This window comes from Mauremys reevesii, linkage group 3 (genome assembly GCF_016161935.1).
Source record: "Mauremys reevesii isolate NIE-2019 linkage group 3, ASM1616193v1, whole genome shotgun sequence".
Classification (NCBI taxonomy): domain Eukaryota; kingdom Metazoa; phylum Chordata; order Testudines; family Geoemydidae; genus Mauremys; species Mauremys reevesii.
Window position 1 is genome coordinate 59571234 of NC_052625.1, and position 25031 is coordinate 59596264.

General features: G+C 43.1%; 1 long non-coding RNA gene across 1 annotated transcript in view; it reads left to right on the forward strand.

The window, feature by feature from the left end:
- Positions 1–25031, forward strand: part of LOC120401706 — a 187599-nt gene that overhangs the window by 18375 nt on the left and 144193 nt on the right. The window contains exon 2 of the long non-coding RNA XR_005596664.1: positions 17848–17963. This is a non-coding gene — a long non-coding RNA (uncharacterized LOC120401706). The remainder of the gene's footprint in view (positions 1–17847; positions 17964–25031) is intronic.

Here is a 25031-nt window from a genome sequence, read left to right on the forward strand (position 1 = left end):
CCAAACAAGGGCTGAGTTTTCATGCAACAGTCGGGGATGTTAAAACTACCCCGCTACTAATAACAGTTCAGCGCCATGGAAAAGGCAAGGTGTCGATAGCCTTATGATAACATTGAGGCACTGTAGCCAGGCAAGCTTTTTGTCTGACAAAGTGCAGTTTGCTGGGAGAAGGCGAGGGCTCTGAAATAAGCACGGTACAAAACTGCCATTGCCGACTGTTAGTTCAGCAAGCTGCTCGAAGTTACTAGAGACCATAAGCGTTTCTAACAACGCAGAACTTACACTTAAGTGCATATTACTAAAATATATAACGTGCCTTGATATAGCATCTTTCATCTTGAAGGGACCCTAAGCTCTTTGCAGGCTGTATGTAATGGAATCGCTCAGCTACCACTGAAATATAGTCAGCTCTGGGGCATAATATGCCAGCAACACTTCTGTAGGAAGAAAAAAGTAACTTCTTCCATTGATGGCACAGGGGAATTCAGGGAAGTAGAATGTAATTACCCAAGATGGAAGTTTGGGTTGGGACTAGAGCTAGTTTAATTATTCTTTCTAACAGGCCAGAGTTTATGGCCTATGCTGCCCCTGTGGCACAAAGGGAACATAGATCAGTTCTCAATCCCCTGCTAGGGATACCCCCCAACATGGGAGGGTCTCCAACAGGTGTAGAGTTAGCATAGCTAACTCCTACATTACCCCTCATGCAGCCCCTGGTGGGGAGGGGGGCAGGTAGGTGGAGGGGGTCTCATGGTCTGGGAGGGGGAAGGCAGAAGAGTGGCCAGAAAGCTTTGCATTCTAACAATGCTCACATGGCCGGTGGGGGGTGGAGGTGGGCTGCCATACGCCTCCTCCCTCCACAGGTGAAGCAGCCGCCTCAGTCTGCCCCCAGTGCCACTCCCTTACAGTTGGCAGCAGCCGGTGAGGGAGAGTAGTGCGGAGCTGCAGGGGGCAGCTGCCCACTGCCCAGGGTACACAGGGATGCTCTGGGGAAGGCACGTGAGGGCAGCAGGTGGAGCGGGGGACCGCTCTGGGGCAGGCGCGCAGGGGCAGCAGATGGGGCTGGGGGAGAGAACCATCCCCGAACATTGGTGGAGCTGGGTTCCCCGGGCCCTGAATTTCCTGGAGCCTGGGCACCACGGGCTCATACAGCTCACCGCCCCTGGGTGTGTTTACACCGCCTCTGGAAAGTGCTCTTCCCAGTGCAGGTAGAGAAACTTGCGCCAGCTGAGCTCAAGCTAATGGGCCAGCTGTCGCGGCACAGGCTGCTGTTTGGGCTAGCTGCCTGCGTGCCAGCCTGCCAGAGCTCAGGTGGCTGGCCTGAGCCACCACCTATGCCATAATGGCCACACTGCTGTTTTTAGCATGTTAGCTCGAGCTGAACTAGTGCTTCTCTGTCTACCTGGGCTGGGAATCCATCTTCCCAACTGCAGCATAGACATACTCTTCGAGATCATTGCCAGCTGGGACAAGCCAAGCCCCTTGCACTGGTGCCAGGGGCCAGGCAAAGAACCAGGGATCTATAAGTAGCTCCCTGCTTGTCCTCTGTCTTTGCTGCAGGGAGTTGTGCTTGAGTCTGCGGCAGAGGATCTGGCGCGATGATTGTTACAAATGTTGCCCTTCTCTTCCCTTTATGCATTGTTGAAGAATAGACTCCGATTTCTGAAAATGTGTTTGCTATTCAGAAGTAATTCCTGCATACTTTGTAAAAGCAGCTTTCAGCCTCTGGGTTGGTTGGAAACATTGTGCTTTGACTACTTTATTATTTATGTTGAATGACTAATAATGTAGTCACGTGATATTGTTTCTGCTCCCTGATTGGATGACTGAAACTTTTTAACCAGGAGAACAGCAGCCACAACAAGAGCTGGAGAGTCTCTCTCTTCTAAGAGGAATTTTCAGGTGGATAATCCATCCTGCTGTAATTGACACATTGGGGCTTTGTCATTATTTGAATGCATACTCAGCTGTCAACCAATAGGACCCCCCCCACACACACACACAACGGATGGTAGGCCCCTCTCTGATCAAAGCCAACCAACCTTAGTGGTGTTAATGAAGATATTCATAAGTCATAGATGGCCTTTGTGAAATGAGCTGATGGCTCAGCCCAGATCCTGGTGGATAAATATCTATATCTTCAAGACTGCCACCGTAATTGACATACCCGTTATCACTCACACCAGAGAAGCCAAGGACAGAATAGGAATGGAGGATGAACTATCTCTTAAACCCTCAGATGATTCTTCTAGGTCAGGACTGAGGCATATTAACAGGGGACATGTTAACAGAAGCCTTCTCTGCTGTTGTCCACGTTGTACCCATCATGTGGATACATAATGAACTTTAGGCTCCAGTCCTGTCCATCTGGCACCTTCACCAGCAGTAAATTCATACCCAAAAATGGCTTTAGCAGTTTAAACGGTCAACTTCAACAGCTTGCTGCGAGCTCCATATGGGAGGTTATGACAGAGCTGGCTGGAAAACAAGATTTCAGTTTCACAAAAAATTGTCAAGGTTTTAACATTTGCTTCTGTCCAGATGTGGAATGAGACCAGTTGCTAGGAATGTTTCATGCGGAGGGTCAGGGGGAACCATAGCAAGGGAGACCCATACCAGAAGAGCCCAGGGGTTAAGCCCTTCACTTGTGGCCTTAAAGACCCAGATTCAAATCTCTACTCTGCCTGATTCATAGCAGGGACTTAAATCTAGGTTTCTAACATCCCAGGTATGTGTGTGTGTGTGTGTGTGTGTGTGGTTTTGACCATAAATTCCATCCTAAACCTAAGAAATCTTCTCGATTTTGCAGTTTTCAAGTAAGCAAGGACAATCTGTGTGAATGATAGTTGCATAATTTTAACATCAGAAGCAACCTTAAAAGCTGTTGCCAGATCTGCTCTGTACGTACGTTTATAGAGTCCAGGTTACTTTCTGTAAGGGGATTTATCCTGCTGTCATGGCCAAAATTTTCCCTTTGCCCAAGCATCAGTGCATTGTGTTAATTGGCTACTGCCCTCCACCTTGGAGATGATTACATTTCAGTGGTGCTGCATGAACATAGTTTGTTCAGTGCTTTGGGATGTATCTGGATGAAAGGAGTTGTATGGAAATAAAATATTACTGATTTCTCATGTCAGAAACAGATCCTCAGCAGCTGGAAACTGATGCATCTCCACTGAGCACAAGTCAGGCACACTTCAATATTTTGCTGGATCAGGGCCCAAATACACGGTAATGTTTTGGCCCATATTTTCAAACATGACTTCGAAATTTCAACACCCCAAATCATGTGTTCACGGTTCCAATTCTGGAAGCATAAATTTAGAGGGAGAGTCGAGGCCATTTTGAAAATCTGGCATCTATTCTTGCTTCTTTTGCTGTCAATGGGAGTTGTGCCATTGACTCTATTCTTCAAGTCCTCCTAGATATATTTCTTTTGCTATCAGACCCTTCCTCCTTCTTTCCCAGAGGTTAATTATGGCCCTATCAAAAGAATTTGACCAAATCAGGGACCAGTGAGGAAGTTCAGCTCATGATGACTTACAAGGAACTATGTTGGACTAGAGGAAATATGAATTCTTCCTCCAGATGGATTTTAAAAGGAATATGTTTACAATGATTTAATGTATCTGTCCAACAATTGGTAGCTTTGAGTTTGATACTGGCTGTCAGATATATTCAGTTTCCAATTAAAAAATAATCTGCTTACCCACTATATTTTAGTTGTCAGGTGTGCAGATGTAGCAGCTTTCATGGCATCAAGTCATGTTACAAGGGGGCTGGGTACATCACTAGGATAAAGGTTGGTAGATATTTTGGGGCTGGGTGGGTTGTATTTTAACATTAAGATTGTGCTCTTGTTCATTGTTTTATCTATTTTTGAATTTTGATGAGTAATTTGAGTGATAATTACAGAATTTCAGTATTTATAGAAAACTGTCATTTTATAAATATGGAATCATGCTGTTGCTTACATCTGTTAAAACTCTTATTAAGCAGAGAAATTTGGTGATATCTTTCTATAAATACAGAAATTTGGCAATTTTCACTAGTGATTTTTATTAGAAATTGGATAAATAGGGTACAATTAGTTGTACAAATAACATTTCAGATGTATGACACACAAAAATTAGAGATGAAGGCTTTATGGAGCCTTGTACCATGAAACTACACAGACAAGTAGGGGAAAATAACATGGAAATGGACTGGGCTTAAAGTAAAAGAGAGATGGAATGGAAATAATAGTGTAATGAACTTGCTAGTATGTGTTACTGTCATCTGATGGATGGACTCCGAACTGCTTAGTTGTGTGTCATAGACCCTACATTGCTGACAACTCATGGAGCTTCACCTTGAAGTCAGAGGGCTGGGGACTGTTCTTTCACCACTTCCCCCCTGGACATTCTGAGTGGCCACGGTATGCAGCATAGTAACAGCACTGATGCCCTAGCAGGCTGTGGATTTATTACAGTACTTTGCACTCCCATTGCTCCTTTGATCTGAAAAAAGCATTAGAGACATTAAACCGTTACATCTCACAACATGCCCATGAGATAAAGTATTATTGTCCCCACTTTACAGAATGGAAACTTGGGGTATGAAAAGATTAATGGAGTTGCCCAGAGTCACACAGGGAGTCAGTGACAGAACCCAGATCTCCTGGCTCCCAAAAACAGTCTTTCCTAAGCCACCAGAGGTGCAAATGAGACAGTAATTTGAGGACTAATCCCAATGAAAGCAGTGAGGGGAAATGGAGTGAGTGGTACAGTGAGGGGAATGGGAGGTTAGGGATCAGGGACAAGGGCGAACAATGAATAGAGCAGCAATATTTTTGTGAAGTGTTGAAATATTAGCATATCTTGCAACCATTATACATGTCATGGACATGGCCTAATTGGCCTAATTAATCCCTGCTATAACTCCATTGACTTCAGATAGCTTCACGGAGGTTACACAAGGGATAAATGTAGCCTTTTGTGTCAATTTTATACTGAAATAACATTAGAGGATTATGCCCAGCATACGAGCAGTGTGACATGTGAAAAGAGCAAAGCAGTGTGTTCCAAAAGCATACTGCCCATTCACTTCGATGTACCATGTCTGCTAATAGGGAAGAATACACATTAGCCAAGACCAGTGCAGTGGTTGGTTGGTTGACTTGTTTTAACCTCACATTAATCTCTTCAGATGTTGTTTTGCAAGTATTTCTCCAAACTCCCTGAGATTTCTTGACCTCAGCATGATTCTCTTCTATCTAAAAGTGATGCTCATGGATGGTAAGCCCACCTGACAGTAAGTTTAATGGGGCATAAGTATTGAAAATGATCAAATTCTATGTAGTGGTTATAGTCAGAACGGTGATTTGATAGTATACATAAGGCTTATCTTCTATAGTGCTACTAATGCATTCATGGGTTCATTAGGATCAGGATCTCCTTTTTAAGATTTAATACTCTAATATTCTAAATTGGATTAAAAACAAGCTTTGAAGGAAGAGGACAATAGTGCAAAATGTGGGGGCTTACATTTTGAAAAGTGACTAATGATTTTTGGGTACAAAACCTGAGGAACCTTAAAGGGGCCAGATTTTCACAGAGTGAGTGATCAGCAGGTTCTGAAAAGCCCCATTCCCGCCCCCCCCATGGGTCTTACATCTCTTTCCTTCCCTAAATACTGCTCAAATAGACAACCACTGCCTTAAAATAATCCTCTAGTATTTATGTGGAGGCAAAATCAGATTTATAAGAAAATTAACCATGAAGTCTCTGGAGTTCCTTCCATGCCAGGGGGGTCTGTACATCTAAACACTAAAACAGCTGAAATATAGGTAACAAAACTTCCTTTGCTTGAATATTGCAGCTGATGACTGATGAGCTAGTATGGTGCCACCCTAGTACTGTATCTCTCATTGCTGTGCAGAAGCACAACTGTGAAATGTATTTAGAATCAGGCAGAATGATTTGTTATGAATCATGACAAGCGTGATGAGTTCTCTTTCTGTATTAGAACTTCACTTATGGGATACAAGTGGCTGTTTCCTATTGCTTTCCTGGTGGCTCAGTGCTATGGTCTCTACCTTGATAAAGTGAAATTCCAGGAGCAGAGCACGTGACAAGCAGAGTGTGGAAACCAGAATGCAGCCTCCTCAAATAATGGCACAATTGGACCCATTCATTGTTGCATTCTCCTCTTTTCTCTTTTGGGTTTTTTATTTCTGTCTTTGCTCTTTTTATCTTTCAGCCCCCGCCTCAACTTTTTGTAACATAGCAATTGCCAGAGTGGCTCAGACTCATGACCTATCTGTATTTCATCACTGACTATGATCCATGTTAGATGCCGTGGAAGAAGATAAAAGTCCCTTACTATCGACTATTGTGGAATAACCTGCCTATAGGGAAAGTTTTTACCTAAGTCAGGCAATTAATGGTTGTCTTATGCCCCGAAATACGAAGGTTTATATTGCCTCCATTTTGTTTATCCGGTGTCACTCTGGATGTTTTTCTTAAATAGCTCTTAGATTTAATGATATATTATGGTAGTGAATTCCACAGGTTAACGATGAGAGGTTAAAGACATTCCTTACATCAGTTGCCTTTTAATTTAATTGGAGTATCACGTTGTCCTTACATGCTGACAATGGCTAAATAGGAGCAACCAGTTTAGCCCCAAAGTTGTCATTGCAAGGACAGTGACATCTCTCAGGCCAGGAAACAGGAACACTCCTATATGTATTTACCCTATAATTATATATGATTTATTATCAGAGGGGCTGGTAGCACCACCTATTATGAAGGTTGTGTGGCACTTCCCATTATAAGCCCCATGCTAAACTTTTATCATTTGGGCTGAGATTTTCCTAGCCAGGTTTCTGCCTCCAGCTGAAATTTTCTGGAAAATTTCAGTCAATGTGGTTCAGCGGTTTCTGAGGAGACTAGAGTTGGGGTCGGGGGGGGGGGGGAGAGCTGAGCTCTTCACAGCTGCAGCTGAAACTAATGGGAGCTGTGCTTTGAACATATAAAGTGCTCTGTAATGCTAAGTAGTTTGAAAAAAAATCAGATCTTAGGGGTCTCAAATTGGGCACCTAAAAATCCTGGACACATTTGATCTTTATTTTTCAGTGCCTCAGTTCCCCATCCAAAAAATGGGGATAACACCTGCTCGCTTCGCAGGGGTGCTGTGAAAATCAATTCATTAATATTTGTGAAGCAACACAGAAAAGTCCAGGAGGAAATTAATAATTCTCTCTTCAGAGCAGGGTTTGAATATTGAATATTGTGCAATAAATAATGCTTGGGGCCACACTTTGAACAGCCAGGCGAAAACAAAACACTGAATTGCTGCTTATTAGGTGAGCACCATCCATCCTGTGCACTGAAGAGGGTAGGAGCTGTTGAAAAAATAGTACGTGTAATTAAAAACCTGTATGATTATGCATACACACAAAGGGGCCAAATTAAAGTTGTACGGTTAACCTTAATTCTGGTATTTCCTAACTTTTGTGTGCTACATTTTGCAATCTGTGTTTGTGTGTGTGTGTAAGTAAAATATTTTCTTATCAAGTGGAATTTTCAAAAGCACTTAAGTGATTTAGGAGGAATTAGGAATCCTGCACCTAATTTTCAGGTAGATAAAATGGGTTCTATGCAGATATTTTGCAATATGATGTGATGGCTACGATACTGAAGGGCCTGTTTATCACCTAGGTGCCTAGCTGAATATTAGACTACAAGATCTCTCTGTTCAGTTGTAGTTTATTTTCAATGGACACTATCAGGTAAAAAATCATAATCCTCTTTACCTGCATTACTAATAACATCTTGGAAGAGACAAGACTAGAATGCAGGGGTTCCAGCTCTTAGCCTTGTATGTTAACCTCTAGGCCAAAATGAGATATCAGAACACTTTTTCTTGTTCCTTTGCTGTTTGTTTACTTTTAGCAAGGGGAAAAGACCCGTTAGGCTATGCCTGGTTACTCAACCTCTCCCATCATCCCCTGGCCATAGCATGATACTCCATGGACCAGCTCAGTTTTCGGGTGTTTGAAGTCAAGGCCCATGGTATCTATCTCTGCTCCAGTACGTGGGGGGAAAGGGGAGGACGCAGGGTATTATGTGGTTCAACTCCAGTCCCTGTTCTTTGTCGTAGGTCTCACTAACATACAAATCCTCCCTCTATTTCCCCCTGGTTGTTTTATTCCATATTTTCAGTCATTTTCCCTAATGAAACTATCTAGCAGAACTAATCCAAACATGGGCTTAATTAATCAACATTTGGCAGTCTATAACTTCACGCTCCAGTCCAAATTACTTGTGACAACTTTCTTAATGCAAAACCAAAATATCTACAGGGAGGCTCTACCTCAATCCGCTGGCTGGGTAGCGTGTCTCCAATTTATTTAACATATTTTAATAAAGCGTCAATAAACCTTTTCTCCCTAGCTGTCCACAGACCGTTTCGCTGCCAGAAAGTGTCATTAGTTTATTTTTAACCTGATAAAAATCCATTGTGGTAAAGTGGCATCTGGCTTCGGGATAAGCTCGTGGGAAAGGGGAGGCTATGGCACCATCCACCATGTTGAGGCCCACTGGCTATTGGGAAGGCTTGACTCTGAATGGCTGACAAATAAATGCCTGCTTAGGGCTTCAAATGACCCAGTTGTAAGACTACAGACAAAACCCAATTTGCTTCAGTCCTGATTCCGCTGCTTCCTGTCAGCCTGAGAGAGCACCGATAGGAAGGAAAAACCAAACTCTTGTCACAATCACTTAAACATTCAATCCCGTCATCACTTTTCAAGGGTAAGAGCTTGGGCCTGCCATGAATTATATTACAAAAAAAATTCCATTAGCAGTCCAGTCAGAATGCATTCTTTCAGCCCCTGCTACATTTTGTTGAGACGGAGTCAAGAATGGCTTGAAGGAAGGAGACACTAATGGTTTGTGCATAACTCTAAAATGGGTATACGCTTGAAATGGGAGCTAAAGCTAAACTTGGACCCAAATTGGAATTTGTCAAATGGAGCCTATCTTTATAATGGGCTGAACCAAAGCACCAGATCTAAACCCTTCTTAACTTTGGGGTAGTTGATATCAATATCTGGATATGAATTTTGTGTCTTAACTTTCTTTCTAGTGTATAGAGGCTTCATAGGAGAGCAAAGACAAGGGAAGACTGATCTTGTGGTTAAGGCATGAAACTCAGATCTGGATGTAGTTCCTGATTCTGCTGTAAACGTCATATGGAACCTTGGGCAAATCATTAAACCTTTCTATGCCTTAATTCCCCATCTAGAAAGGGGATATTAATCCTTAACCACTTCACAGGGGTATTGTAAGGATCATGGAGACCATGCAAGATCCTGGACAGGTAGTATGTTCATTAATTGCTTAAGACAACATATGTTTACACATAGGGTTTGATTTTCAGCTTCACCTTAATTGAACTTTTTTATTTTTTTTTAAACAGTTTTGAGTACATAAGAACATAATAAGAACATAAGAAAGGCCGTACCAGGTCAGACCAAAGGTCCATCTAGCCCAGTATCTGTCTACCGACAGTGGCCAATGCCAGGTGCCCCTGAGGGAGTGAACCTAACAGGCAATGATCAAGTGATCTCTCTCCTGCCATCCATCTCCATCCTCTGACGAACAGAGGCTAGGGACACCATTCTTACCCATCCTGGCTAATAGCCATTTATGGACTTAGCCACCATGAATTTATCCAGTCCCCTTTTAAACATTGTTATAGTCCTAGCCTTCACAACCTCCTCAGGTAAGGAGTTCCACAAGTTGACTGTGTGCTGCGTGAAGAAGAACTTCCTTTTATTTGTTTTAAACCTGCTGCCTATTAATTTCATTTGGTGACCCCTAGTTCTTGTATTATGGGAATAAGTAAATAACTTTTCCTTATCCACTTTCTCAACGTCACTCAGGATTTTATATACCTCTATCATGTCCCCCCTTAGTCTCCTCTTTTCCAAACTGAAGAGTCCTAGCCTCTTTAATCTTTCCTCATATGGGACCCTCTCTAAACCCCTAATCATTTTAGTTGCTCTTTTCTGAACCTTTTCTAGTGCTAGAATATCTTTTTTGAGGTGAGGAGACCACATCTGTACACAGTATTCGAGATGTGGGCGTACCATGGATTTATATAAGGGCAATAATATATTCTCAGTCTTATTCTCTATCCCCTTTTTAATGATTCCTAACATCCTGTTTGCTTTTTTGACCGCCTCTGCACACTGCGTGGACATCTTCAGAGAACTATCCATGATAACTCCAAGATCTTTTTCCTGACTCGTTGTAGCTAAATTAGCCCCCATCATGTTGTATGTATAGTTGGGGTTATTTTTTCCAATGTGCATTACTTTACATTTATTCACATTAAATTTCATTTGCCATTTTGTTGCCCAATCACTTAGTTTTGTGAGATCTTTTTGAAGTTCTTCACAATCTGCTTTGGTCTTAACTATCTTGAGTAGTTTAGTATCATCTGCAAACTTTGCCACCTCACTGTTTACCCCTTTCTCCAGATCATTTATGAATAAATTGAATAGGATTGGTCCTAGGACTGACCCTTGGGGAACACCACTAGTTACCCCTCTCCATTCTGAGAATTTACCATTAATTCCTACCCTTTGTTCCCTGTCCTTTAACCAGTTCTCAATCCATGAAAGGACCTTTCCTTTTATCCCATGACAGCTTAATTTACGTAAGAGCCTTTGGTGAGGGACCTTGTCAAAGGCTTTCTGGAAATCTAAGTACACTATGTCCACCGGATCCCCCTTGTCCACATGTTTGTTGACCCCTTCAAAGAACTCTAATAGATTAGTAAGACACGATTTCCCTTTACAGAAACCATGTTGACTATTGCTCAAGAGTTTGTTTTTCTATGTGTCTGACAATTTTATTCTTTACTATTGTTTCAACTAATTTGCCCGGTACCGACGTTAGACTTACTGGTTTGTAATTGCCAGGATCACCCCTAGAGCCCTTTTTAAATATTGGCGTTACATTAGCTAACTTCCAGTCATTGGGTACCGAAGCCGATTTAAAGGACAGGTTACAAACCTTGGTTAATAGTTCCTCAACTTCACATTTGAGTTCTTTCAGAACTCTTGGGTGAATGCCATCTGGTCCCGGTGACTTGTTAATGTTGAGTTTATCAATTAATTCTAAAACCTCCTCTAGTGACACTTCAATCTGTGACAGTTCCTCAGATTTGTCACCTACAAAAGCCAGCTCAGGTTTGGGAATCTCCCTAACATCCTCAGCCGTGAAGACTGAAGCAAAGAATCCATTTAGTTTCTCCGCAATGACTTTATCTTTAAGCGCTCCTTTTGTATTTTCATCGTCAAGGGGCCCCACTGGTTGTTTAGCAGGCTTCCTGCTTCTGATGTACTTAAAAAACATTTTGTTATTACCTTTGGAGTTTTTGGCTAGCCGTTCTTCAAACTCCTCTTTGGCTTTTCTTATTGCACTCTTGCACTTAAGTTGGCAGTGTTTGTGCTCCTTTCTATTTGCCTCACTGGGATTTGACTTCCACTTTTTAAAGGAAGTCTTTTTATCTCTCACTGCTTCTTTTACATGGTTGTTAAGCCACGGTGGCTCTTTTTTAGTTCTTTTACTGTTTTTCTTAATTTGGGGTATACATTGAAGTTGGGCCTCTATTATGGTGTCTTTAAAAAGGGCCCACGCAACTTGCAGGGATTTCACTTTAGTCACTGTACCTTTTAACTTTTGTCTAACTAACCCCCTCATTTTTGTATAGTTCCCCCTTTTGAAATTAAAGGCCACAGTGTTGGGCAGTTGAGGTGTTCTTCCCACCACAGGGATGTTGAATGCTATTGTATTATGGTCACTATTTCCAAGCGATCCTGCTATAGTTACCTCTTGGACCAGCTCCTGCGCTCCACTCAGGATTAAATCTAGAGTCGCCTCTCCCCTTGTGGGTTCCCGTACCAGCTGCTCCATGAAGCAGTCATTTAAAGTATTGAGAAATTTTATCTCTGCATTTCGTCCTGAAGTGAAATGTTCCCAGTCAATATGGGGATAATTGAAATCCCCCACTATTATTGGGTTCTTAATTTTGATAGCCTCTCTAATTTCCCTTAGCATTTCATCATCACTATTACTGTCCTGGTCAGGTGGTCGATAATAGATCTCTACTGTTATATTTTTACTAGAGCATGAAATTTCTATCCATAGAGACTCTATGGAACCTGTGGATTCGCTTAAGATTTTTACTTCATTTGAATCTACACTTTCTTTAACATATAGTGCCACTCCTCCCCCTGCATGGCCTGTTCTGTCCTTCCGATATATTTTGTACCCCAGAATGATTGTGTCCCATTGATTGGTCTCAGTCCACCAGGTTTCTGTGATGCCTATTATATCTATATCCTCCTTTATCACAAGGCACTCTAGTTCACCCATCTTATTATTTAGACTTCTGGCATTTGTGTACAAGCACTTTAAAAACTTGTCCCTGTTTATTAGCCTGCCTTTTTCTGATGTGCCAGATTCTTTTTTATGGGTTTCAGAGTAGCAGCCGTGTTAGTCTGTATCCGCAAAAAAAAACAGGAGTATTTGTGGCACCTTAGAGACTAACAAATTTATTTCAGCATGAGCTTTCGTGAGCTAAAGCTCACTTCTTCGGATGCATAGAATGGAACACACAGACAGGAGATATTTATACAGACAGAGAACATGAAAAGGTGGAAGTATGCATACCAACAGGCAGAGTCTAATCAATTGAGATGAGCTATCGTTAGCAGGAGGAAAAAAAACTTTTTGAAGTGATAATTAAGATGGCCCATAGAAGGTGTGAGGAGAACTTAACATAGGGAAATAGATTCAATTGGTGTAATGACCCAACCATTCCCAGTCTTTGTTTAAACCACAGTTAATTGTATCTAGTTTGCATATTAATTCAAGTTCAGCAGTCTCTCTTTGGAGTCTGTTTTTGAAGTTTTTTTGTTGCAAAATTGCCACCTTCAAGTCTGTCACTGAGTGGTTAGAAAGGTTGAAGTGTTCTCCCACTGGTTTTTGAATGTTATGATTCCTGATGTCAGATTTGTGTCCATTTATTCTTTTGCGTAGAGACTGTCCGGTTTGGCCAATGTACATGGCAGAGGGGCATTGCTGGCACATGATGGCATATATCACGTTGGTAGATGTGCAGGTGTACGAGCCCCTGATGGTGTGTCTGATGTGATTAGGTCCTGTGATGGTGTCACTTGAATGGATATGTGGACAGAGCTGGCATCGGGCTTTATTGCAAGGATAGGTTCCTGGGTTAGTGTTTATGTTGTATGGTGTGCGGTTGCTGGTGAGTATTTGCTTCAGGTTGGGAGGCTGTCTATAAGCGAGGACTGGCCTGTCTCCCAAGATCTGTGAGAGTGAGGATCATCTTTAAGGATAGGTTGTAAATCTTTGATGATGCGCTGGAGAGGTTTTAGTTGGGGGCTGTAGGTGATGGCTAGTGGTGTTCTGTTATTTTCTTTTTTAGGCCTGTCCTGTAGTAGGTGGCTTCTGGGTACTCTTCTGGCTCTGTCAATCTGTTTTTTCACTTCAGCAGGTGGGTATTGTAGGTTTAAGAATGCTTGATAGAGATCTTGTAGGTGTTTATCTCTGTCCGAGGGATTGGAGCAAATACGGTTGTATCTTAGAGCTTGGCTGTAGACAATGGATCGTGTGGTGTGTCCGGGATGGAAGCTGGAGGCATGTAAGTAAGTATAGCGGTCAGTGGGTTTCCGGTATAGGGTGGTATTTATGTGACCATCGTTTATTAGCACAGTAGTGTCTAGGAAATGGACCGCTTGTGTGGATTGGTCTAGGCTGAGGTTAATGGTGGGATGGAAATTGTTAAAATCTTGGTGGAATTCCTCGAGGGCTTCTTTTCCATGAGTCCAGATGATGAAGATGTCATCAATGTAGCGCAAGTAGAGTAGGGGTGTTAGGGAACGAGAGTTAAGGAAGCGTTGTTCTAAGTCGGCCATAAAGATGTTGGCATACTGAGGGGCCATGCGGGTACCCATAGCAGTGCCACTGACTTGAAGATATATATTGTCCCCAAATGTGAAATAGTTGTGGGTGAGGACAAAGTCACAAAGTTTTTATGTGACTGTTTATCATCTGATCCGGCCCTTACATTATACTTCTCATTCCTCTGCTCCTGACTATAACCTGGAGATTCTCTATCATCAGACTCTCCCCTAAGAGAAGTCTGTGTCCGATCCACATGCTCCTCTGCAGCAGTCGGCTTTCCCCCATCTCCTAGTTTAAAAACTGCTCTACAACCTTTTTAATGTTTAGTGCCAGCAGTCTGGTACAAATAATTGCAAGCACAACTTACGTTATTTAGCCATTTAAGTATATGATATCCTGATGCAGTCAGGTATGTGGGATCTAAGACTGTGATTTTGTTTGGTGCTTCCAGGAAGGGCAGTAGCCCAGAAGGAGGGGAGACTAAGGTGGTTTTAAGCTACATTTGTGTGCTCCCAATTCTGAACTACTCTAGGAGCCAAAACTGCTCATGGCATAATGTATGCAGCCCCAGGAGCTCCTCTAACTTACAGCCGCCTCTTCAGAGCCACCTTGCTGGGGCTTGCATGTGGGAGTGCATGCTGTGCAATAGTCAATACAGTTTTTGCATTAGCAGAATTGTCTGGTTTTGGCCCCTTGTGTGTTTCCAGGGTGGGGTGGCATGATCCTATGTCTAAGTGGTACCATCACCTAATAGTGGATTAAAATTGTCCTTGAAATTATTTGCATCTGCAAATTGCAGATGCAAAAACAGAAGCTATCTTACAAAAGCTCTAGCCTAGAAGGTATATTACATGCATAGCAAGTCTCTGACATAACATTGTTTTAAAATCTCCAATAGGTGGCACTGCTGGGGTTGAAACCTAAGTAAAGTAAAATTCAAATTCATCTCTGAAAAAGGACTGCTGGGACTTAACTTGGATATCGTTATTGATTATTCTAATATAGGTTCACTTAGGAAACATTCCTTTAGTTAATTTTTTTGTTGTGCAGTTCCAGAAGGGTTTAGCACAACCTGTGGCAAAATAATTGATAAGGAGTTCAGGGAGAGAACTAGGTGAACGCTGAGAAAACCATGTGTGGACATTTGTTCAAATAAGAACAGCACATTTGTTCAGATAGAAAGTGTTGCAAACACTAGTTGCTTTCCATTTAGATTCATACAGGTGGCTGTTATTTGCAAGGCTGTTTGGAGAAAGGAGAATGCTGCAAACACATGTTGCATCAGCTATATGGATACGTTCCAGCCACTCTTACTTCTATTGAGATATGCTTTACACCAGTAGGGGCCCACTGAAATCTGCTACTGACATATTTCACTGTGTGGTGTTGTGCTAAATAGGGAATAATTCACACTGACTCACTCCTCCACAATACAGGAAAGCTGATTTCAGGGAGGGGGATACTTGTAGGGTAAGGTCTGCTCAGTGGGCATAAAGGTGGTGAAATCAGGCCCCATCAGAATAAATCACTGTGGTCTGAGCATTCCTGTGTTTGCACAAATAACTAAGGAGGATGTTAAATAACATCTACTGTAGATAAACATTTTAAAATCATCAGGCCCAGATAACTTGAATCCAAGAGTTCTAAAAAAGTTGGCTGAGAAGATTTCTGGTCTGCTGAGGTTAATTTTTAATAAGTCTCAGAATACCAGGGTAATTCCAGAAGATAGGAAGAGGATTCCTAGGGGCTATGGAAATAACAATAATAAGCCAGTATTCAAAAAGCGCAAGTGGGATGACCTGGGAATCTCTAGACCAATTAGTCTGATGTCAATCCCAGGCAAAATAATGGAAATGCTGATACAGGAGTCAGTTGATAAGGAATTAAAGGGTAGGAATATAATTAATGCCAATCAACTGGGTTTTATGGAAAATAGGTCTTGTCAAACAAACCTGATTGCATTCATTGAGCTGACAAGTTTGATTTTTAAAAGGTAATGGTGTAGATGTAATATACTTAGACTTTTGTAAAGTGTTTGACTTAGTACCACCTGACATTCTGATTAAACCATTAGAACTGTGCAATATCAATAAAGCACACTGGCTAACTGACAGATCTTAAAAAGTAGGCGTCAATGGGGATTCATCATTGAATGGACAAGTTTCTAGTGGGGTTTCTCAGGGACTGGTCAGACACTATTCATAATTTTCAACAATGATCAGGATGTTAATTTTATCAGTAGTGATTTTATATTTGCAGATGACACAAAGATTGTCAGAGTGGTAAATTATGATTATGACAGGACAGTCATACAGAGCAGTCTACATTGTTTGGTAACCTGGTTCAATTCAAACAATGTGTTTTAATACAGCCAACTGCAAGTTTGGAAGGAATGCCAGCCATACCTATGGATTGGGGCACTGTGCCCTGGAAAGCAGGGATGCTGAAAAGGATTTTGGATTCATAATGGACAAACAGCTCAACATGAGCTCCCGGTGCAGTGCTGTGGCAAAAAGGGCGAATGTGATCCTGGGCTTTATAAACAGGTGAACAGTGAGTAGGGATGGCGACATCATTTCTCCTCTGTATAAAGCACTGGTGAGACTGCTGCTAGAATACAATGGACAATTTGAGTCCATATTTATAAAATGGGTGTTGAAAAATTGGAGGGGTTGTGGAAAAGAGCCACAAAAATGATTTGAGGGCTGGAGAAAATGCCTTACACTCAGACTTGAAGAACTCAACCCATTTAGCTTAAGCCTGAGAGGTGACTTATTTCAGAGTATAAGTATTTTCACAGGGAGAAAATATTGGATATTAAAGGACTCTTTATTTGAACAGAGAAAGGCATAAGAACCACCAGTCACTGAAAGCTGAGGCCAGATTAATTTAAATTAGAAATTAGGCATGAATTTAACAGTGATGGTGATTAATCACTGGAACAAACTAGCAATTGACATGATGAATTCTCCATCTTGGTCTTAAGTTTTAGACTAGATGCCTTTCTGGAAAATATGCTTTAGTCAAGCATGTTATTGGACTCAGTACAGGGAGAACTGGGTAAAATTAAATGGACTGAGATATATAAAAGAGGTGTGACTAGATGATCTAATGGTCCCCCTTGGGCCTTAAATCTAGGCATATTTGGGCCAGATGTGATGTCAAATCTTGCACTTGGGTGTTTGGGTGAATGTTTGCCCTACAAATGATTTACTCGAGCCTTCTTTTTTATAAAAAATTGCCAGCCAATTGGAGATCAGAAAAAATAGTATGTGATACGGATGATGGGTCACATAGCTTGAATAATGGATTAGCAGTAGTCCACACATGTAAGGAAAGAATAGAGTGAATAATTTGTGCAGCTCGCCGGAAGGAATAATTTTGCAGAAAGCATTTGTGGAATCACTTTGAACAACAAACATGCCAAAGCAGGTTGATAAAACGCAAAACGGAAAAAGGGCTTACACTTGTCAAATCCATTTATTTTTTTTCCACTGTAACTAGGTCACTGGTTTCCAGTAACCAGATACTGTAAACTACTATAATGGGGAAGGTGAGGGCTCAGCTACTGACAGCATGTCTGGTGATAGGCCCCCAGAGTCTGCTGGGTAGCTAAGTGCCCAAACATTTATTTCTCCCTTCCTTCTTCAAAGATATAGAACAACTAAATTTTGCTGTACTACTGTGTGCTGAGCAAACGTTTGAACTATTCCCTATTTAACACAATACACAGTAAAACCTGGTAATAAGTCACCTCTGGGACTCCATGTTTTTTAGCTGTTAGAACAAGTTGCTGCCTAATATAGTGTCGCCTAAATCATTATTCTGACACATCTTTTGTTTTTATTTACATCTGTAGAAAACGAAATCTGTTTATCAGGGCTGAAGGATACCTACACAGTTTGAGCCTGTGAGAAGATGAGCTCTGTGGCCACAATCCAGCAAAACACTGAAGCAGGTCTTAACTTAAAGCACGTGAGTCTATAAGCCTTCAAGTCTCTAGGTCATAACGTAGTTCACAATTCCTCTTACTTATGACATTGCACAAAGCCCCTCGATGTACAGTATATTAAAAATAAACAATTCACATGTCCAGGTATTTCATTATACACATGCAAAACTACAACAAATGACTTATCCTACATTGTCTACAACATATTTGGGGTTTACAAGAGGATGTTACTGTGACCCTTTGCAAAGGGTCCCCTGTTCTTTGATGGAGTGAGTTTGTCAGGTCTGGGGTGAGAGATGTTTGCAAACATGTCTTACATCATATTAATCCATAAAGAGCAATATGTAAGGTATCAAGTATCAGAGGGGTAGCCATGTTAGTCTGGATCTGTAAAAGCAGCAAAGAGTCTTGTGGCACCTTATAGACTAACAGATGTTTGGGAGCATGAGCTTTCATGGGTGAATACCCACTTCATCGGATGCATATGTAAGGTATGTACAGAAAGCTCAAAACTTGTCAAGACTCAGTCATTGTGAGATGTATCTATAGATAATTCAGGAATAAGATTTATATTGAGAGTATGACGGGCATGAATGAATGAATGATGATGCTTTATAGACTTGAAGTAAAACTTAGTCACCAAGGTAATCAGTGATAGCCTATTGAAGCAAGAGGCAATTGTCACCCCTCCCTAGTCACCTACAGAGGTAATGCAAAGTTCAGTCGTCTTACCCTTGCCACATCCCCAGAACAGTCAGTGGAAAACCATCAAAGACAATTGCAAACAATTGAAACCACTTGGAAGTTAAAAAGAAACATTGTAGCAGGCAGAAGAATGCCCTGGCTATGAATAAAGGCAAAAGACTGTGGGCATGGCTACATTTGCTTTCTTGGGCTACGGCAGGGGTTCTCAAACTGGGGGTTGCAAGATTATTACACTGGGGCTTGCGAGCTATCAGCCTCCACCCGAAACCCTGCTCTGCCTCCAGCATTTATAATGGTGTTAAATATATACAAAAGTGTTTTTAATGTATAAGGGGGGTCACACTCAGAGGCTTGCTATGTGAATGGGGTCACCAGTGCAAAAGTTTGAGAACTACTGGGCTATGGTATCTTTTACTTAATGCAATAAAGAATGTTTTCAAAGCCAAAAAAAATTATTGAAAAAAAAACAACTGCTGGGGAAACAGAAAGGGCATCAAAGAATCCTGTGGCACCTTATAGACTAACAGACGTTTTGCAGCATGAGCTTTCGTGGGTGAATACCCACTTCTTCGGATGTCTGTGCTGTGTGGGAGGAGGGAAGGGGGTGGGGCGGGGAACAGGATAACCACAGATTTGCATATGTCCTGTTATCATATTCAGCCTTCCTGTCTGGAGTGCCACACAATGAGTGCTGCACTTCAGGATGGCTATAATGCATGGTGATGGGGGTTGAGGGTCGTAGTTTGCAGGGCTGGGTGGTGAAGCTACAGGTGTTGGAGGCAGCTGGTGGCCGTAAGAAACTAGGTGTTGGGGGAAGTGGGTTGGCAGTGATACGGGGCACAAGGGAAAGAGTTTTAGGACAAGGGCTGGGGCTATGAGCACCTGTATCGAGTCCGCTTGGTGGTCCATAATGCTTATGAGCCACTCCATGCTTTGATGCCAGCAATCCGCATTCTGTTGCCGGAGCCTCCTTTCAGTCTCCTGCCACTCCTGTACTTTTTGATTTTCAGTAAGAGACTGCTGCATGACTTCATCCAGCAGGTCCTCTTTGGTTCTTTGTGTATGCTTCCTGATTCTTTGTAGCCTTTTGGCTGTTGATAACAAGAGTGCCTGGGATCTCAAGGTTGCATCTGTAAAGCCAAAATGCAACACTTAACAGAGGTAGCATTGTTCACACTAGACAGAGCAATTATTCAGCCACACTTAAAGACAAGTACAGTGAAAACAATAGCAGAAAGTGCCAGTGCCAGTCCCAAAACAAGCGCATGTAACCCTCAGGAGCCCCAAAATGGTGAGTAAGCTTGGGGGTAAGGGGGACTGACTGTTTCAGGGCCACAGTGTCCTCTCGGGTTGGTTCTGTGCCTTGGGGAGAGCCAACAGCTGCAAGAGGCCCCGATACTGAACATTGTCCCCACATTTGCCAGAGGATGAGTTCGTCCTGGAAGCTATCTCGCTGCTTAGGGTGACCTGGGAAGCAAGGGAGGGTCTTCTACTACAATGCAGCTTCCACCCTGGCCTTTATGCACTTGCCTATGTGCAGCAATGGTTCCCCCCACCCCTCACGGCACAGTGGCGTGGACATGTTAGCCTGACTGGGACAAGGAGCACAGTAGCTCTGCCAAGGAACCTGTGCAAGCAGATTGGCCAGTTTCTGCATGAGACCTTTGAAGAGATCACTGAGGTTGATTACTGCGATATGAGAGAGCACATCAACGCCCTATTCCACATCTAGGCATGCCCACACCGAACTACCACCTTCCCAAAATAAAAGCCACTTACCAGGCACCTCCTCTGCTGTTTGTTCTTCCCCAAGCACCATCCGCTGTGACTGGCTACCTTCCTTCTGGCTTGAAAACAGCTCCTGGCTGCATGCATCTTGGGATGCCGGGCTGTCCCCTGGCTCTGGGCCCCCCTCCTCCTCAGCACCTTTGCTCCTGCTTTCCTCCTCCTGCCTTCTTGAACTCGGTGCTGCTAGGGCCTTTGAAGTGTCCATGGTGCTCTTCGGAGTGGAGGTGGGGTCTCCCCCAAGTATCGTGTCCAGCTCTTTGTAGAAACAGCAGGTCGCGGGGGCATCACTGGAGCAGCTGTTTGCCTTGCGGTCTTTGCGGTAGGCATTCCACAGCTCCTTCACTTTAACCCTGCACTGCACTGCAGCCCCTTTTCATCATGTCCCTTGATATCTGCCCGAAGGTATCGTAATTCCTATGGCTGGAGCACAGCTGGGACTGGAAAGCTTCCTCCCCCTAAACACTGATGAGGTCCGGCACCTCGTCATTGCTCCATACTGGGGAATCGCCTGGCGCGTGGAGGCATGGTCACCTGGAAAGATGCGCTGAGAGCACTCCATGCCTTGCTGAGCAAACAGGAAGGGAAATTCAAAATTCCCAGAGAATTTAAAGGGCGGGTCTGATGGTTGGTCACCTGAAGGCAGGGCAGTAGAGTACAAAGTGATGATGAGAGTGGCTAGAACAGGCATTGTGGGACACTTCTGGAAGCCGATCAGAGCATGTCCACATTGGCACTGCGCTGCTCCAGCCGGGGTGCAGCAAGCTTTATGCTTCTCGTGGAGGTGGATTACCAGGAGCGCTCCAGCTGTAGAGTCTGGGCGGTCTATGTGCCTTGTCAGTGTGGACACCTCAGGAGTTTGGGCACCCGGGGCTGATTTAATGCACTCTAACTTGCAAGTGTAGACAAGGCCTGTTTCTGTATAACAGAGTGTAGGGAAAAGCACTCTCGATCCATTCAGTGATGTTGTGGTTATAGCCACTCTAAGTCAATGGGAGAATTCTCCCATTGGTTTAGTTACTCCCGCCCTGCGAGTAGCAGTAGCCATGTCGGCGGGAGAAACTCTCCCACCAACATAGCATTGTCCACACTGGTGCTTCAATTGGCATATGTTATGTTGCTTGTGGGTGGCTAATTGACACCCCTGAGTGACCTAATTTATGTCTACTAAAGCTGTAGTGTAGCCACAGCCTGAGGAAACCCCTTAAGGAGTGAGGGCCTTTCATGAACCCATAGAGCCATTTTTTTGTGAAACCACCCAACTGTGGGGAGTGGGGTTGGGGAGGAGAAGGAGACCCTACTCTATCATATAGGAAGGGTAACTATTGGTGAGTGTAGACCCAGGTTCACAAGTTATGATTTTGTTGTGTTTTAACCATTTGTTTCCATCACTTTTTCTCACTCCTAGTTAAATCTTCATTCTTTCTTAAATAAACCTTCTTTGGTTTATTATAAATGCTTTCAAGCATTATGTAGTTTACGGGAATGGTGATTTAAGGTAAAACTGGTAAATTGGAGGCAGAGGATTGGGGATGTCTGAGAGTAGCCAGTGTCAAGGGCTTGATGTCATAGGCAAAATATTCAAAAGGACTAGGATGCACCTATTATTAACCAGCAAGGAGAATATAGGGCTGGGATAGCCCACAGAAGACTGCTTAAGTGGCTGAAAGGCTGGTGGTGTTAGGGAGCTCACACCCAGCTACCACAAGAAAGACTCCCTCATTCTGCAGGAAGAAGGTGACTCAGTATTGGGTGCCCTGAGAATGGTCACAGTTGCCATTTTTTGGGGAGGTGACTTGCAAAATCACAGGAGAGATTGAGTTTTGCCAAGCACAGAACTCAAGCAGTCAGTTGTCCCAGCATGTCCGCTGGTGTTCTGCTCAGGGGATTCCTGGGTTTCTAGAATGGGTGTTCGGTAGGATATAGCATCATCAGCTTCCTGTTCATGCAGATTTTCTAGCAAACTTGCTTTTTTGAATTGTAGCTGTGAGAAGTATATTTTCTTCCCACTTTTTCACAAGCTCCTTAGAAGCAGGTGGATCCTCTTCATCTGTTGGTTAATTAGTAGTAGGCATGACGCTTGCTGTGCAGTACATCAGTTCATCAAGATGCTGCAGTGTAGACTTACTGTGGTCAGCTGAGCGGTTCTGTGCACTGTGACATATAAAAGGCAAAGAAGTCACATTCAACGAAACAGTGTTGAATAGTCACTGTCTTTACAGATTCCATCTTTCACCATCCAAGTGCATGGCATCCAGCAAGCTGATTTGATTTGCAAATTATTACACTTTCGACTAGGTCCATTTTGGCAATCAGATATGACATCAGTTGCTGGTGGTAGGAATAGGGGCAGAGCTCCTAGGGGGCAACCATCCCCTTCCCCCCCAGGCGTTTTTAGGTGTATGTGTGGTACCTTTTCAAACATATTATGCAACTGACAAAAAAAGATGAAACAAAATTTTACGTGGGATTGGAGAGCAAGCCTGCTCTGCACTCACCCAGCAGTAGGGCGACCAGATAGTAAGTGTGAAAAATCGGGACAAGGAGTGGGGGGTAATAGGAATCTATATAAGAAAAAGCCCCAAATATCAGGACTGTCCCTATAAAATCAGGACATCTGGCCACCCTACCCAGCAATAGTGGCTCCTGTCCACAGGGCTGGCCCTGGATCCCTATGCTGGGTCTTTGTGACCTGACAGATGGGTTGCATGGTGCTGCAATCTCATATGCCATTATGCAGTGCCACTCACTCAAATGTGGCCCAGCCACCCCTCCTTCATGACAGAGGTGTGGCAGGACCAGACCTAAATGGCACTGTGACCCCATGCTGCAGGTCACAACGCCTGGAGCGGGGAGCCTGACTCAACCCCTTGGGGCAGGAGCTGCTGCTGCGAGTGTGGGGCAGGCTCACTCTCCAGCCCACCACCAACGACCCATTGCTACCCTGGCTGCAAAACCTGGCTCCGCCACTGCGTAGGAGATTTTAAATTTTTCAATTATTCAGTTGTGTATTAATTAGAGACAAGAGGTGGGGTTAACTGGTAGCCATTTCAGTTTCCCATATCTACAGCACTAGGAATACTGCCCATAAACACGATATCTTTGCATTTTGTTTTTAATTCATCCATTATGTCAAATTCCCTCCAGACTTTCTTTATTGTATCTCTGCATAACAGGCAGGTTTGGAATTAAACATTATGGAATGCTTGAGTTTGGGCAGCTTTCACAATTGGGAGTGTGCCACTGAGACATCAGGTACCAGCTCATGCCAAGGCCCAGGCCCTCAATGAGCACTGACAAATGCACACCTGGAAACCAGTCGGGCTCACCTGTGGGTTAGTTTAGTTAAAATAGATAGTAGTGTTATGAGAATGTGACTAGACTTTATGGAATGTTTGTAGGATGTTGCATGTATTAATTCTATTTATATCTGTATCCCATGATATAAAGTAATATTGAGTGTTTGCATTGTCAACCAATGTAATTGGGTTACTCACCAAAACAGGAAAGGAAGCATTAGGTAAAGGGCTTGTCCTGCACACAAGATGTCCCATTGAAGGAAAATCAGGCAGTGTGTAGCATTGAAGGATAGAAACCTTGATTGCATTCCTCACTCCCTCCAAGAAGTGGGGGGACCTGTGGATGAACTTATCCCATCAGCTTGGACTCAAGGTGAAGGGGTTAAAAAACCCTGACAAGCAAAAACTTGGATCTTTATGTTGTCTGGTGTGCATATTTCATGTTTTAACTTTGTAAATAACTTTTCTTCTTTAAGGAGTCTTTTGTTAGTTTCATAACAGGATTGGCTACGGGCATGATCTTTGGTTTGAGATCTGAGTACAACTGACCTGGGGTAAATAACTTACCCATTTGGACAGAGGGTAACCTGATTATTATTGTGATTTTTGCTGTAACGTGACCATCTACAACATAGTCCAACTTACCTGGGTGGCAAGATAGATGGGAATGCTCAGGGATACTGTTTGTGATTCCATGGTAAGACTGGTTATAGTGCTTTAGGAATTCACCTGTGTTACTGGGTTGGTGAAATCTAATTCTAGATCCAGTTTGGGGGTTCTGCCCAGCTTTTAGATAGTCTGCCCCAAGTTTGGCATTTATGGTCATGAGCAACTCAAGGCAGCACCTTTTCTTTCCCACCAGGTGTGTTGGCACACAGCAGAACAGCTATTTTTCATTCATGGCTTTGTTTTGAGTGTGAGGGGAAACCATTATGCATTATTTTCTCATTTCGATGAGCCAGCCCCCTGGAGGCGAAAGGTACTGTAGCCCATAACCTATCCCATGTGCCATCACACTCACTCTGGCTTTCATGTCATGGGACTCCGTCTAGACCTACAAGTGCTTGTCAGTGGGATTATTTAAGTGCTATCTTGCCTACTACACTTCCTGGCCAGGCTGGGTACCGTGCCCTGGCAATACCGTAAATCCATCTGGAAGTGAAAAGGAAAAAACAACAGCACATGTATGGGGAATAAATAACAATGTGCTTTCAATATGAAACCAAGACACACAAAATGGGGATTTCATTGGTAGAATGTCAGGCCATTAAATCTCCGAGAGTCTGTTTTTACTGAGTCAGT